Here is a 13,698-nt window from a genome sequence, read left to right as displayed (position 1 = left end):
TTATCACATCCAGTTTATTGAGTACTTTCCTTTCATGGCCTAGTAAGCGAGCAAAATACTGAGACTGTATATACGATATGCTGCGAGCCAATGGTATTTAACTTATTGTTTACCACCTCCCCTCCCCCTCCCCCATGTCACTGTAAGCCTTTATCTAGGAAAAGACCGGAGGCCCCGTCCCCTACAATTTGTTTAATGAAGATGAACAAATATAATTAAAACCATAACAAGCAAGGTATAATTTCATCCATGACTATTTTTTAATGAACTTCGACTCTGTTCTCAATTGACCAACAAAGTCGGATCGATTTTAAAGGAATTTGATTGTAAAGAGTCACCCGTTACTTAAAAGCAATTGGGGGTATCTAAACGCTTTTCCCACGTAAACAGTTTACTAATATTAGAATAACAGCATTAGTACACTGATAGATTAAAAGTTGATGCTTTGATGCACAGTTTAACATCCTCGTTAAACGAACTTTAAAATATTTGCACGGGACAATCATTCGCATTTAAGCTATGAAAGAAAGAGGAAGAGACTGAAATAATTGTAATTTCATAATCAAGGTTACATTCTTGTTCATAATGGAGTGGAAAATTACTTCCTTCTCCGTGATTAATTATAGACATAACGATAGCAGCGGCGTAACGGGGGTCTAGCCATTCTGGGGGGGGGGGGGCTGTATCAACATGGGGGCACGTTATTTGTCCTAGTACGTAGGTGAAGTGTAGAAAAACAACACCTTTGAATGGAGGTAGAGGAAAAGGGTCGTGTTTTTCGCGTTGCCCCCCCCCCCTCTTTCTATCCCCCTTTCTCCCTCTCTGTTTCTGTATCAGAGTCCATCGTGTTTCTGTAGCTACACCACTGTATATGTTAGAAAGATTCTGATTGTGAAAATATTGTGGCGTGACAAAGTAGTTTACATTTACATTTCATTAATCGTTACAACACTTTGTCAGTCAATGGCGTATTTAAAATCCTTTGTAACAAAAGGGTGATTCCTCTGAGAGTCCCCTTTTTTCGTTTGCGTAACAAAGGGTGATCGAGCCCTTAATATCCACCCCCCCCCCCCCATGGTGAGTTTTTGTTGTTGTTTTGGGGCAATATTATGTGTTCACGTAAAAAATTGCATTTTGGCCAACGTGGTATTTGTTCAGTACAGTCGCTCGTTTGGACTGCCTCTGTAAACAAGAAAAAAAATAAGATTGTTGCCTAGCTTGAAATAGAAAGGGGGAAATTAATTGGGAAGATGGCGACCAATCCATTTTAAGCGAGAAATCCAGCTTTTATAGGCCCCATGGTTGAGAAGAGAGAAGGGTAGTGTAACGTCTAAAAAGCACCGTTTTGGAGGATGAAGAGAGTGGTACTGTCACCGACATGCAACTTGCTGCTGTTGCTAGGCGACTGCGTGGGTGTAATTTTTTAAAAGATGTTTTGATATTTTTTCATGGTTTCATCGCCTGTAAACGTGACTTCCACTTTTTGTTTTTTTCTCCACACAAAACACAAAAACCCCAGAAAAAGTTTTTTTTTTTTTAACAGTCAGGTCACGTAGCTGCATGTCAGTAAAGCATATTTTTCTATGAATAATGCAATCGTGGTGACAACAATTAGCAAATCAACTTGTGCTTGGTTACAGTTGCCAAGCTACCCCACACGAAGAAACCATCAAGGACTAACAATTTACGAAGCAAAACAGAATAGAGGAGAAAAGGGGTATACAGGTTAACTTGTTAACGCGTCTACCGAAAGTAATGATCAAATAATGATAATTACACAAAAGACAAAAAGACAAAGACTCCTATTTTAGACATTCGATGGCTTCCCAAAAAAGGCACGTGCCCCAAAAATGTGTGGCGATAAAAGGTGGAGAGGAAAAGACCGGAGAGTCTCCCTCCCCCCCCCCCACACGCCCATCTCCTATCTGTTGGTATCTCTGTAAGCTAAAAGAAATACCCACCACCACCCTCCCCCCATCACCATTCCGTTATTTGTTTCTCTTACTTAATGGAGATGTTACACACTTCTTTTTTTAAAATCTATTCTTCTCATCTCACAACTTGCTTGAATTGTGTATTACATGGATGATCTTGTTAATTTTCCAAGTTCATATTTAAAAATTGCAATGACATTCATGTTGATACTCACAAAAATATAGCGTAATGTGAACTTCGTTATATTTACACTACATGTTGTACATCTTAGTTCATTGTATAGATTCAGATACGTTTATTTAATATTTTTAGATAATGGTGCATAACAACAATTAACATGACAAAATTATATTTTTTGTATAATTTTCTATCATTTTGTATGAATGATGTTTTACGTAGCTTAATAATGTATTTCTTACATGTATTTACCTTCGTGATATATTTTTCTTTAATAGTAGGGCATGTTAAACAGCTATGTTTGTATATTACATGCCCCAAAAGTAACTTCAGGTAACATCTGTCATTGCGCCACTGGTAAAAAAAAAAGAACCTTTGTTAAAACATCCTTACAATCATCATGGTCATTGCTCAAATCGTGTTGAAGTGAAGTGGGCAGTAATAATATAGTATATGACTTATTGCAAACCATAGTGTAGTAAATCCCCGCTCTCTCTCTCTCTCTCTCTCTCTCTTTCCATCTCTCTCTCTCTCTCTCTACCTCAAGATTTCTCATAGTGTTTCATATTCAATATATACTTTTGCATAACAAATATGTTTTGCCATGAAAACCCTCAGAGTATGGAATCGAACTTTTATGTCCATGTGTTGTGTCAATAACACTTACACTTGCCATGAGTATAGTTATAAGACCATATATGTGATTTTGGCTGGTATCAACTCGCACGGGTGATTATTCCGATCCAATTGGCATGATTATATCATGCATCATATAATCTTTTCAGTGACACAAAATTATTATCATTATGATAAATTGACCTGCTGACCTTCAATTTCAATGGCGGTTCTCCCCCGCGTCCCGCTGCCATGGGTGATGAATAACACAGTCTATCTGTTAATGTAATGTCTGTTTGATAGCTGTTTGATTGTTGTACTTTTATGAGCCGCATTATTAAACGACAAATCTCGTCATTTAATAAAATGACACCATGGCGGTATGCCCATGATGAAGCAAAATGATTTGTGCTAGATCTCTTCTCTTTCAAAATTCAGAATTCGAGGTGAATGATTTTACCGCTATCTAACCCAGCATATCGAGTATCTTCTTCACCTCTTACGAAAACAAAAAAAATCACCAAAAAATACACACATACACATACATACACACACTTTCTCGCTGAAAGGCATAGTATCTTTGACGCAAATATGTACGTAGTAACTTAAATATTTCTTCTTTAAAACTTAACCCCAAAATGTTCTGAAAATACAATATTCCCTACGGATTCCATTACACTGTTGCTTGGTAAAGCATTGGCGCATCCAGCATATCACATTACCGCTGCATGTCCCCCCCCCCCCCCACCCCCGTCCTAGCCCCCCTAAAAAAATGTGTATTTTCACAGAATATGATTCCATGTCATATTTTGTAAATATGTTGCATTGATATGACGGTGACCCAGTGCAAGTACGCCATTCTATAAAACACAAATACATTGTGGAATGTTCAAGGGTACATTGGTTCGTGCATCATAATGTAGCCCACTTAAATATGCCCCATTTCATACCCAGAACCCCCCCCCCCCCTCCCAACGTTAGGTATATTTACCCCCTAAAAAAAAAACACGTTTATTTTCACAAAATATGATTTCCATGTCATATTCTGTATATTTGTTGCATTGATATTACGGTCACCCAGTGCAAGTACGCCATTCTATAAAAAAAAAATACATTGTGGAATGTTTAAGGGTACCTTGGTTCGTGCATCAGAGCCTAGCCCACTTAATGCCCCAATTCATACGACCCCCCCCCTCCCAACGTTACGTATATTTACCCCCTTCCATGCTGATACACTTCTTGGGCCCAGCCGTTCCCACAAACGGTCGAACCTTTTGGATATCCCAACAAAATATGTCTTATAAAACTACACACGTTTATATGGAATGTTCACGAACTTTAAGACGAGTTCCGAGAAACTGGCTCCGTGATATACGTCATTAGGTAAAATTCTGCTAAAATCCTGCTGAAAACGGTTTCTGCCCTCAGGCCCGCTGACACTTTGCCCCCTCCCTTCGCATACTGGTTTACAGTGCAGTGCATTGGATGTATGTGGGTCGGAGCCAGCAAATTTAAATCTTTAGTTCTAAAATATCAGTCCAGGGGGTCTATGGCCTACGTGATCAACGAAAGAAAACAAAATTTTATTGTTCTAATTCACCGAAACTGTAAAGCATTTGACGTCAGCTGACAATCGTGCGCATCAAAACTGGTAGGAAATGATATATGTATTGTTGATGTTGTTATTGGTGGTTTTTAGGGCGTTTTCCATCCCCCTTCCCTTAGAAGACTCTCTGAATCAACCCCAGGCGAACGTCACTCTATCATTAACAAAGCATCGTAAGTTGTTACTGCATCAATGAGATATATATTCTTACTACTTTTGAGAACCATACTTTTTACCCTGCAATGACATCGCAAAAATGTAAATGATTGAGGAGCCTGAGGGCCGTCAGCGTCATCCATGCGTGCCCGGTCTTTCTTTAAAGAGGTGGGGTAGGGGTATCCAATGAAAAAAAGATGCCGGTAAGAAAAAGGCATGAATTTAAATTGTATCGTTTGCAGACAAGGAAGAACAACAACACCCAGGCTTGACAACACCAAACAAAACATTTACAAGTTTGCTGATGTTTAGTCAGAGAGATGTCAACCTCCTTCCTATTAGTGGCAACCTTGATTCAGTATAACTCATTCAATGAGATGTTATTTTATTGACATTTTACTTCGTGTAGTGACTACTTTTAAAAAAAATCGAATGTTAGTACCAATCTGCACAGAAGCCCAAAAGAAAAAATAACTCGAAATAGAAAGAGGAAGTAATTCTTAAAATCCTTAGAATGACTGTTTATTAGAAATTAAGAACATTCTAGAGTTCTACAGTATCAAAGAAGAATTAAAATGGCATGTGTACATTTAAAAGTTCATGTGGCACTTGGTCTTTTGTAGTCTTTATATTTTTGTTTATTCACGGTGTATCTTTCGTTATTGAAAACAGCGTCTATATCCGTGTCTGAAGAAAAACATTCTCTAGCAGTAGATGAAATTTATCCGGGGAAAACAAATTAAATAGTGTTTACATCACCTTTTGTAACCATTTGCTTTAATTTCCGATAAAAATAAGAGACTGATACTTTGAAATGTTCTTTCGAACGGCACAGACACATTTTGTAGCAGTGGATCAGAAAAATACAATAGATTGCTGTTTAATCAAGATGTGCTGACGTCTAAGTGTATATAATCTGTGTAATTGATATTGACCTAGCATTATGTGACGTTATTTCTCAATACATTATCAAAGTGTCTATACACATTGTGGTGGGTCCCGGGTTTTTCCGTTATTTTTCGAAAAAGGGGTTGGAAATATACTGGTTTTACACAGAATAGTGGATTATTTTGAATTTGAACATCGTACCGTATATCTATCCCAAACGAATGCCCCCGCATCGTTGTGATATCAAGAATGTACAGTGGCTGTTAAATAGAGGGGAATGGGATAAGAAGATTTATAAGGTGAATGGGTCCGTTCAGGCAATTGTTTCACTACCAGTTTGACTGAACTTTTCACCTGGCATGTTTTGGCCTTTGTATATCTTACATATTGACACCGGAGGGAATGAAATTACATTGCAACAATATAAATGTAAACCTGCTATGTAACAATAAGGCGAACGTGTAAGAAAATGAAACATGTTTACGTGTAATATTGTCAGTGAGCTCAAAACAACTTGCATTGATCATCGCATTGTAACGGTATTAACAATTTTATAATTCGATTAGAAAGAAATATTTCATGACTTGTTTTATGATGACTGTTTTTGAGAGCTTATAAACGAAATATAGTTTCCACAGATATGTTAATGCTATCTACATCAAAAGAAATATCTCGAAGCTCACGGAAATACGTGACATTGGCGTAATACATCCAAGACTCATAACCAAATGTGGTCATTCTTGGACAATTTTCCGAGGGGGCTCCCCTGGCATAATAATCAATCATTCTCCAAAAACGAGAGAAATCCATCGATGTACTAGAGAGAGAGAGAGAGAGAGAGGGAGAGAAATAGAAAGAGATTTTTAAAAGGGGACAGATAGAGATAGATAGAGAGAGAGAGAGAGAGAGAGAGCGAGAGAGAGAGAGAGAGAGAGAGAGGGAAAGGGGGAAGGAGGGAGAGAGTATAATATGTTACTTAGAAATGGATTTTTTTCCAACATGAAACCAATGGGGCTTTAATTAATTAGTAAAATATAGGTCATATAATTATAGTGAGCCTAGTCTGAATCTAAGCTCATCAAAATTTTATTAATTTATATCATGTTCAGCTCCCATTGAAATTGATTTTCGAATAAATAATTGACCAACAAATCCTTGACCTGTCTCTGTTCGATCGTCGCTATTTTGTTTTCATCATGGGCCCGAAGACCTTTATATTGACTGGTATACACACACTGTGAAAAATGTATGAAATAGTGAACAAATCAATGAAAAATAGCAGTAGTCTTGGGTAGTGAACGGGTTTATAGTTTGTACTTGGGAAAGGAAGAGGTTATTCGTTGAATATTCTCAGTGCCTAAAGGCAACTAGGCCAGAGCCAGGCCAGGCAAGTATAGTAGTCGTCTCGAGCATTCGCTAGAGCTAGAACGGATATGCGCACAATTTCACCCCCCCCCCCCCTGGCGCTCAAGGGGGGGGGGTGCAAATTTGAAAATTTTGGAGAACCAAAAAAAAAAAATGTGCTTACTACTAGATTTAACTATTATGGGTAAAATACATTTGTTAAAAACTTATGCGCTTTCAAAATTAAATTATATTTCATCTCTCGTTATTGTCCCTCATTGGGTATACAAAGAAGTTGCAAAAATTTCATTTGAATTTATATGGAGGGGGAAAGATAGAATTAAGCGGGCAATAATGTATCAGGATTATGACTTTGGAGGATTAAGAATGATTAATTTTGAAATGTCTGTTAAAATATAGCGCATAATGTGGATAAAACGTCTTTTATATGGAGAGAAAAATTTGGGATGGAAATAGTTTGTGGATGGTAGATTAATTTTTTTTTATGTGATTATGAATTAAAAAAGATTAAACTCGTTTTAGATATTTCACCATACTATATGGGAATGTTGCAAGCATGGCAAGAGACAAGTAAGTTAAGATATTTGGAGGGTTATATTAATCCAATTATTTGGAATATAATGTATAAATGGAAAAAGTATATTTGATAGATACTTGTTTGAAAGAGGGATTGTTCAACTGAATCACTTGGTTGAGAAAGGCCATGTTAAGTCTGTTAAATATTTTATGAACCTCGGTATGAAAGGTAATGATTTGCTTATGATTAATTAATATTTATGATGCGATACCCAGGTTATGGAAGGATGATTCAGGGTTAATACAATTCCTCGAGGTTGATTTGATAAGCTTTAATACTTATTTCCATATTTCAAGTAAAAAAATACAGTTTGTGGATGTGGGTTCAAGAACAATTTATGATTATTTTATCAAAGCACTGCAGCAAACGTATGATTTGCAGGTAAGGGATGGGCAAAATGATTATGATTTTATAGATAAAGAATTAAAAGAAATATTTGTTAGACCAAAAATTACTATACTTATTAGAAAACAACGAGAATTTCAATTTAAATTACTACATGGAGCCATATACACTAATGAGCATCTTCATAGATTTGGTTTTGTAGGTGATAATTTATGTTCGTTTTGTAAGCAGGAAATAGAAACATACTGTACAAACATTTATTTTTATCTTGCGGGAGCGTTCAAAGGATATGGCGGGCTTTAATACAACTTTTCGAGTTAGATGAAATTAAAGATTTAGAATGGCGAGATATATTTGTTGGGTTGGTAGGTAGTTCATATAGAATAAAAATGTGTAATACTATCATTTTCATGGTGAAGTATGTTACATTTATGTCAAGATCGGGGGTGCGAGTACCAACTTTAGAAAAGATGGAAAAAAAATAATTTTAAGTATAGGGATGAGGAAAAGAAAATAGCAATTAAAATGGGAAAGCTGGGATCACATTTCTTAAAGTGGGAGCAGCTTAAGATTAATTAAGATTGTTTTCTTCTTTTCCACCGTGAGCCTGTTAAAAGGGTAACTCTGTTTTGCGGCCTGGATAACTTATTTAGTATATTTTTCTTGAGTTGAGAATGTTAGCAGACATCCACTGAGTGAGAGGTGTGTGTGTGGGGGGTGGGTGGGTGAGTATGTGTGTGGGTGGGTGAGTATGTTTGTGTGATGGAGGGGGGCAGGGAGGGGGCAGGATTGTTCCAGTAAAATTACCTCCAGATTTGTTTAAGTTTTTTTTGTTTGTATATAAGTGTACAACATTTACAATTGACATATTGTGTGTAGGTACTTATATGTTTACTTTGTTGCTAAGTTATATATACTGCAAATAAGTTTGTGTTTAATTATGTTTATGTAAAAGCATCAATATTGAACTCGTTTATTTTATTCAATTGTATGTTATGGTTTGTATTGCACATTTGGAGAAATAAAACAAAATCGTTAAAAAAATAAAAAAAAAGTATGTAGGGAGTGCGTTATGTGTGTGTGTGTGTGTGTGTGTGCGTGTGTGTGTGTGGGTGTGGTGTGATCGTGTGTGTGAGTGAGTGGGATATACTAGTGGTGGGCGGAGGGGCTATGGGCCAGAATTCCAAGTACAAAACGGCATGGTCCCTTTGGTAAGAAATCTCATCTGGCGAAAGAAGTTCTCGCGCACCCCGACCTACTTCCATGGAGTTGATGAGACAAAACATATAGAGGTACACTGTACTATCTGTTATCTTGTCTGTAATAGCCGTTCCTATGCCAACAGAACGCCTCTGTGGTGTAATGTGTATACGTTGTCATAGTAGCGAGTCGTTTGGTTTGTTGCTTAATGGTTACGGCTCATAGATGCAGAAAATACTCTTTTTATATGGGATGCGTTCATGCCTGCATATAATCTTTTTTTCTTTCTTCCTAAAAGCTTCCACCTTGAATTCAATTTTGCTCAAGGATTATCATGATTATACCGACATGGATTATTTCTAGTCAAGTGACCTTTAACTCAATTCAATAAGTTGATGTTTAACATTTCAAAAGCAATTTACTGCTGAGTAATGATTATTCATTGACTTGCTTTTGAAATGTTTAATAAGTTATCGTACTTCAAGCAATGGAATCAAATCCAATTAACAGCTGATAAATATATTCAAAATGTTAAGCCATTTTAAAAGTTCTTAAAATTAGTCCTATTTGATTATTATTGCACTTCCTTACAGTTTCCCATTTTCCCATGGAGTCGCCATGTTGATTAAAAGAGTGATATCGGAGTTTGAAAGTATCAATTGACCTGGATAGAATGGATATGGTGTTACACAATGACTGGCAATTGTACAACCAGATTACCATAGTCATCGAGGCTAAACGGCAACCATCTTATTACCCCTCCGGTTGATTTCTGTGAGCAGTTCTGTCTACGTGTTTGCCTGCATCGTCGGAATTATTGTTTTCTTACCAGGTCCATGGTCTGAACGAGCAGCATCTTATTCATGCCAAATATTTCTTAACAAACGAAATTGTCCGAATAGCTGACTCAAATATTTTGTCATAACATGTTATGAGAGAATATCACAATGCACTTTTATTATTAATAAACCGTTATTAGTATTTCACTCATGAGTGTCCTGAAACACATGTCAGTGGGTATTTCACAAGACGGAGTTGAACAAATCTATTTTTTCCTCCAAAATAGCGACTCCCGTAGGAGGATCGCTATCAAGGAAAAAATACAGTTTAGATAAAATGTTTTCCTTAATCGGATAACAAACAGGAGTGATTTCAGATTTATGTCTTCACTAGCGTTTGAATAAGATTATGAGCTCATGTCTGCTGCGTTGCATTCTTCTTAAAGAAATTCGTTTCAAATCTAAAACAACATTCAGTTCATAGTTGCTCTGTCTGTTTTATGAAAAACAAATAATACTTAAATAAAAAAAAAGCCCTTTTATTAAATATTTAAAACTTTTAAGCAACACATGCGAGGTAGGAAAGCGACTGAGCTTGTTAATTTTTTAAACCGTCGAGAAGTCATCTTCTATTATAATTTACCCTTCAAAATGAAGGTGCATAGTTCTTTTATTTTTTATTTTTTATTTAAATCACATATTTACACAAAGTAGCCTGTTCAGCTGGCAAAAATTACACAAAAATTAAAGATTTTAGATATTAAGATATAGAATACATGAACAAGAATTTATAATGACGTAAAGAATTGCGCCCTTTTTCTATTGCATTTTTTGCGCCGCTTCAAGTGCCACACGGGGCACATGCCCCCCCCCCCCCTAGGTATGCCACTGTTTTCAAAGTACATTGAGTCACTTATTAATGTGCGCTTTATATTTTCCTAGCCCTTGCGTTCATCACTATATTAAAAACATGTCTCCTGCTTCAGGATATATCCCGTTGTTTGTGTTTAATTTGTGTTTAATTTGTGATCACAATTTTCCTCTTTTTATTTCGCGCGAGCGCCCTACAAAACGTATTACGCTCGTGTTAAATATGTGTGTTTTTATTTCCTTTAAATGATACTGCTACAATTTTTGTTTAAATATTTGTTGGTAAATTAACTTCTTAAAATTGGGTGGATAGTGATTCTTTACAATTTCGATATATTTGGATGCCCCTTTGGATGTATTATAAGCACTAGAAAATTTAGCCCCTAAAACGCTTCTGCTTTCGAGAAAAATGGAATATAAAAATTTACCGGTGCTCCCGGTAAATTTTGATGAATTTCAAATAGCGCCTACGGCCGTACAATGGTAGCTGCGACCATTAAAATCTCAGAATATGTAGTTATGATATATAATTTCCAAACGGGGATAGCTAATTGGTCAATTTTAGTCAAGAAACATTGTTTTATAGCTTAATTAATGTCTTGACCTTGGGAGGGAGCTATTCAGCATAAAGAGTTTATTAATTACAATTTCATAACTTTAGACTCGATTTCAACCGCGACAACGATCACTGAATATCTAGGATCGCATATGCTTCCAATATGTTCATTTGAACCACATTCATGACCCCATACCAAAACTTTGTATTACCTTTAAGGGGTTCTCTTCTACCAGGGGCAATATTAAAGGGTAATCAATATAAATTTATTAGCAAAAGTACAAGTTGGCGCTGAAAACTAACTCACCTTTTGTCATATACATTGTATTAGTGGTCCTTGTATAAATTGAACTAGCTTCAAGCCAAGGCCAGGTGTTACGTGACAATAGGTTGGCCTACAGGATTTACTTTATTTCAAACAATTTCCCATTGTGAAGAGTAGACTGAATTATTCCGAATGAATTAATTAGTGGAAAGCTTTCCCGTGCGCTACACCCAACTATTGATATTGATTAGAGAGAGAGAGAGTGAGAAAGGGAGAGAGAACAGCGGAAACCAAGGTCATTAGAGACGATTTGTTAAAGGGATCTGCGCGGAGTCAGGAATCAACCCTCAATTAAAGGCCTCTTCTTGTATTGGCCAATTACGCCATTCGCAATTCATAAAACCTATTCTTATTTTAAACAAATAGTTGTCCCTTTCAAATCTGGTACTTGTATTTTTATTTAGCCCCTTCTCCTAGACCAGATTACGCCCCTCCCTCTCCCGGTCCCCCGTCCCGAAAAAGTTACCCATCCCTTATCAATGTCGGTATATATCTTTAGAAAAGGAAAATTATTTTTCGAGCTGTGAGGCAAATTAATTGGGTAACAATAGATCTAATCAGGCGATAAAACGGTCGATCCCATCGAATATTGCATCACATGGATGCACGCAGACGGCTGTAATCAGATAAACCGATGAATACGATATTTAGAGCATGAAATCAAACATTATTACCCGACGCCATCATGCAAAGTGGATTATGGTACATATTATCCGCTCAGTAGGAGAAGCGGAGGTGATGAAAGATAAAGTACGTTAAGGTTCACACGAGAGTCCGTAAACTTAATTCAATTAAAATCAATTCTCATTTATTTCATTCTCGATTAAAATTTACATTGATACGAAAGATACAATAAACAAATTTTGAAAATGAAACGGGGAACTATCGAGATAAAGCCCTTAGGCCTTGTACAAACGTAGCTCCAAAAGCGTTCATAGCATAATGTTAAGCAAAGATAACAAAACAAAACAAAGCAAAAAACATTAATAAGCTTTTGGTATTTGAAGAAGAAGAAAAAAAAAGTTAGCTCGAGGTTTTAAACTTTGAGGTTATCATTTGCATTGTTACTCGATGTATTTTGGTGAGCATCTATAAGCAGCCGGGGGGGGGGGGGGGCTCACCCGAACGCCGAGGCTTCAACATGTTTTAGTTATGACTGCTTGCTCGGTTTGTATACTTTAAACTTTGATCAATCACTGCTTCGATCTCGTGTGGTCTCTCATCGTTGTTGGTAGATCATTTGTAAATTTAAAACAAAATAGTATAACCACGTCTTCGTTTATTTGTAAATAATAGGCCTACACATTTAGGCAGTGCTTTAGTGGTCTGTGAAGAATAAAGGGAACCATTGAAAAGATATGCACAACACAATGCGATAAAATACAAGACAATACAATACAGCACACTACAATACAACACAATACAATTGAATACGATACAATACAATACAAATATGCGTATACTTTTAATATTACTGATGCTAAAGTCATGTTATCCTTTGTAAAAGAATCTGTAATTCCGCACACAAGCCGCGAAATTAAAAAAATAGATTATTAAATATTAATCGTTTTAGATTATCAAATGAATGATAAATAGATAAATAAACGAATGAATAAATAAATCAATATGTATATATGTGTGTATATTATATAGATTTATTTATATATACTTAATAAATAGATATGTAACTAAATGAATGAGTGAATAAATAAAGTGAAATTTAGGGAAGGTGAATGGTAGACAGTAAATGTCACTTTAAATTGAAAACAGATCGCTATTAACATCTATTTTCAAGCTTTCAATTTTCTCTATACGTTAGGTCGAATGAAAAAATATTATTGTTTTTCGTCTGTTATTTTGTTTTCCAGTGACGCTGGTGAGAAGCGAGCCTGCATTTAACGGACTCACGTCTATCTTATCTGGTAGCTTGGCAGGCGGTACAGAGATAGCCTTGCTGGGACAAGGTGACGTATAACCTTAGGGGCGTACCTAAGGAAAGGGGGGGGGGTGGGACTGAGAGCATACCTTAATAAAAGACAAATTGTAGTTAGGAAGTGTGGGTGAATTCATGTTTTTTCCCCAACACCCATGAATGTACAAAAAATATCAAATGGATAATTCTTTCAGGAGCAAGTAAAAATGTTGAAAACTTTCAAGGACTTTCCTGATAAGAAGAACTTTTCTGGTTTCGCATCACTATGAACAACTTTCTTTGATATGCAATAATGTGAAAAACTTCAAGGCACGAACCAATCAATGCTGTGTTATTTCATTTGATTAAATTAATGATCGGCATGAAACTAA

The sequence above is a fragment of the Strongylocentrotus purpuratus genome, unplaced genomic scaffold, assembly GCF_000002235.5.
Source record: "Strongylocentrotus purpuratus isolate Spur 01 unplaced genomic scaffold, Spur_5.0 spur5_scaffold_15, whole genome shotgun sequence".
NCBI classification, from domain to species: Eukaryota; Metazoa; Echinodermata; class Echinoidea; order Camarodonta; family Strongylocentrotidae; genus Strongylocentrotus; species Strongylocentrotus purpuratus.
The sequence above is the reverse complement of the archived record's forward strand: the minus strand, read 5'-3'. Positions refer to the sequence as shown.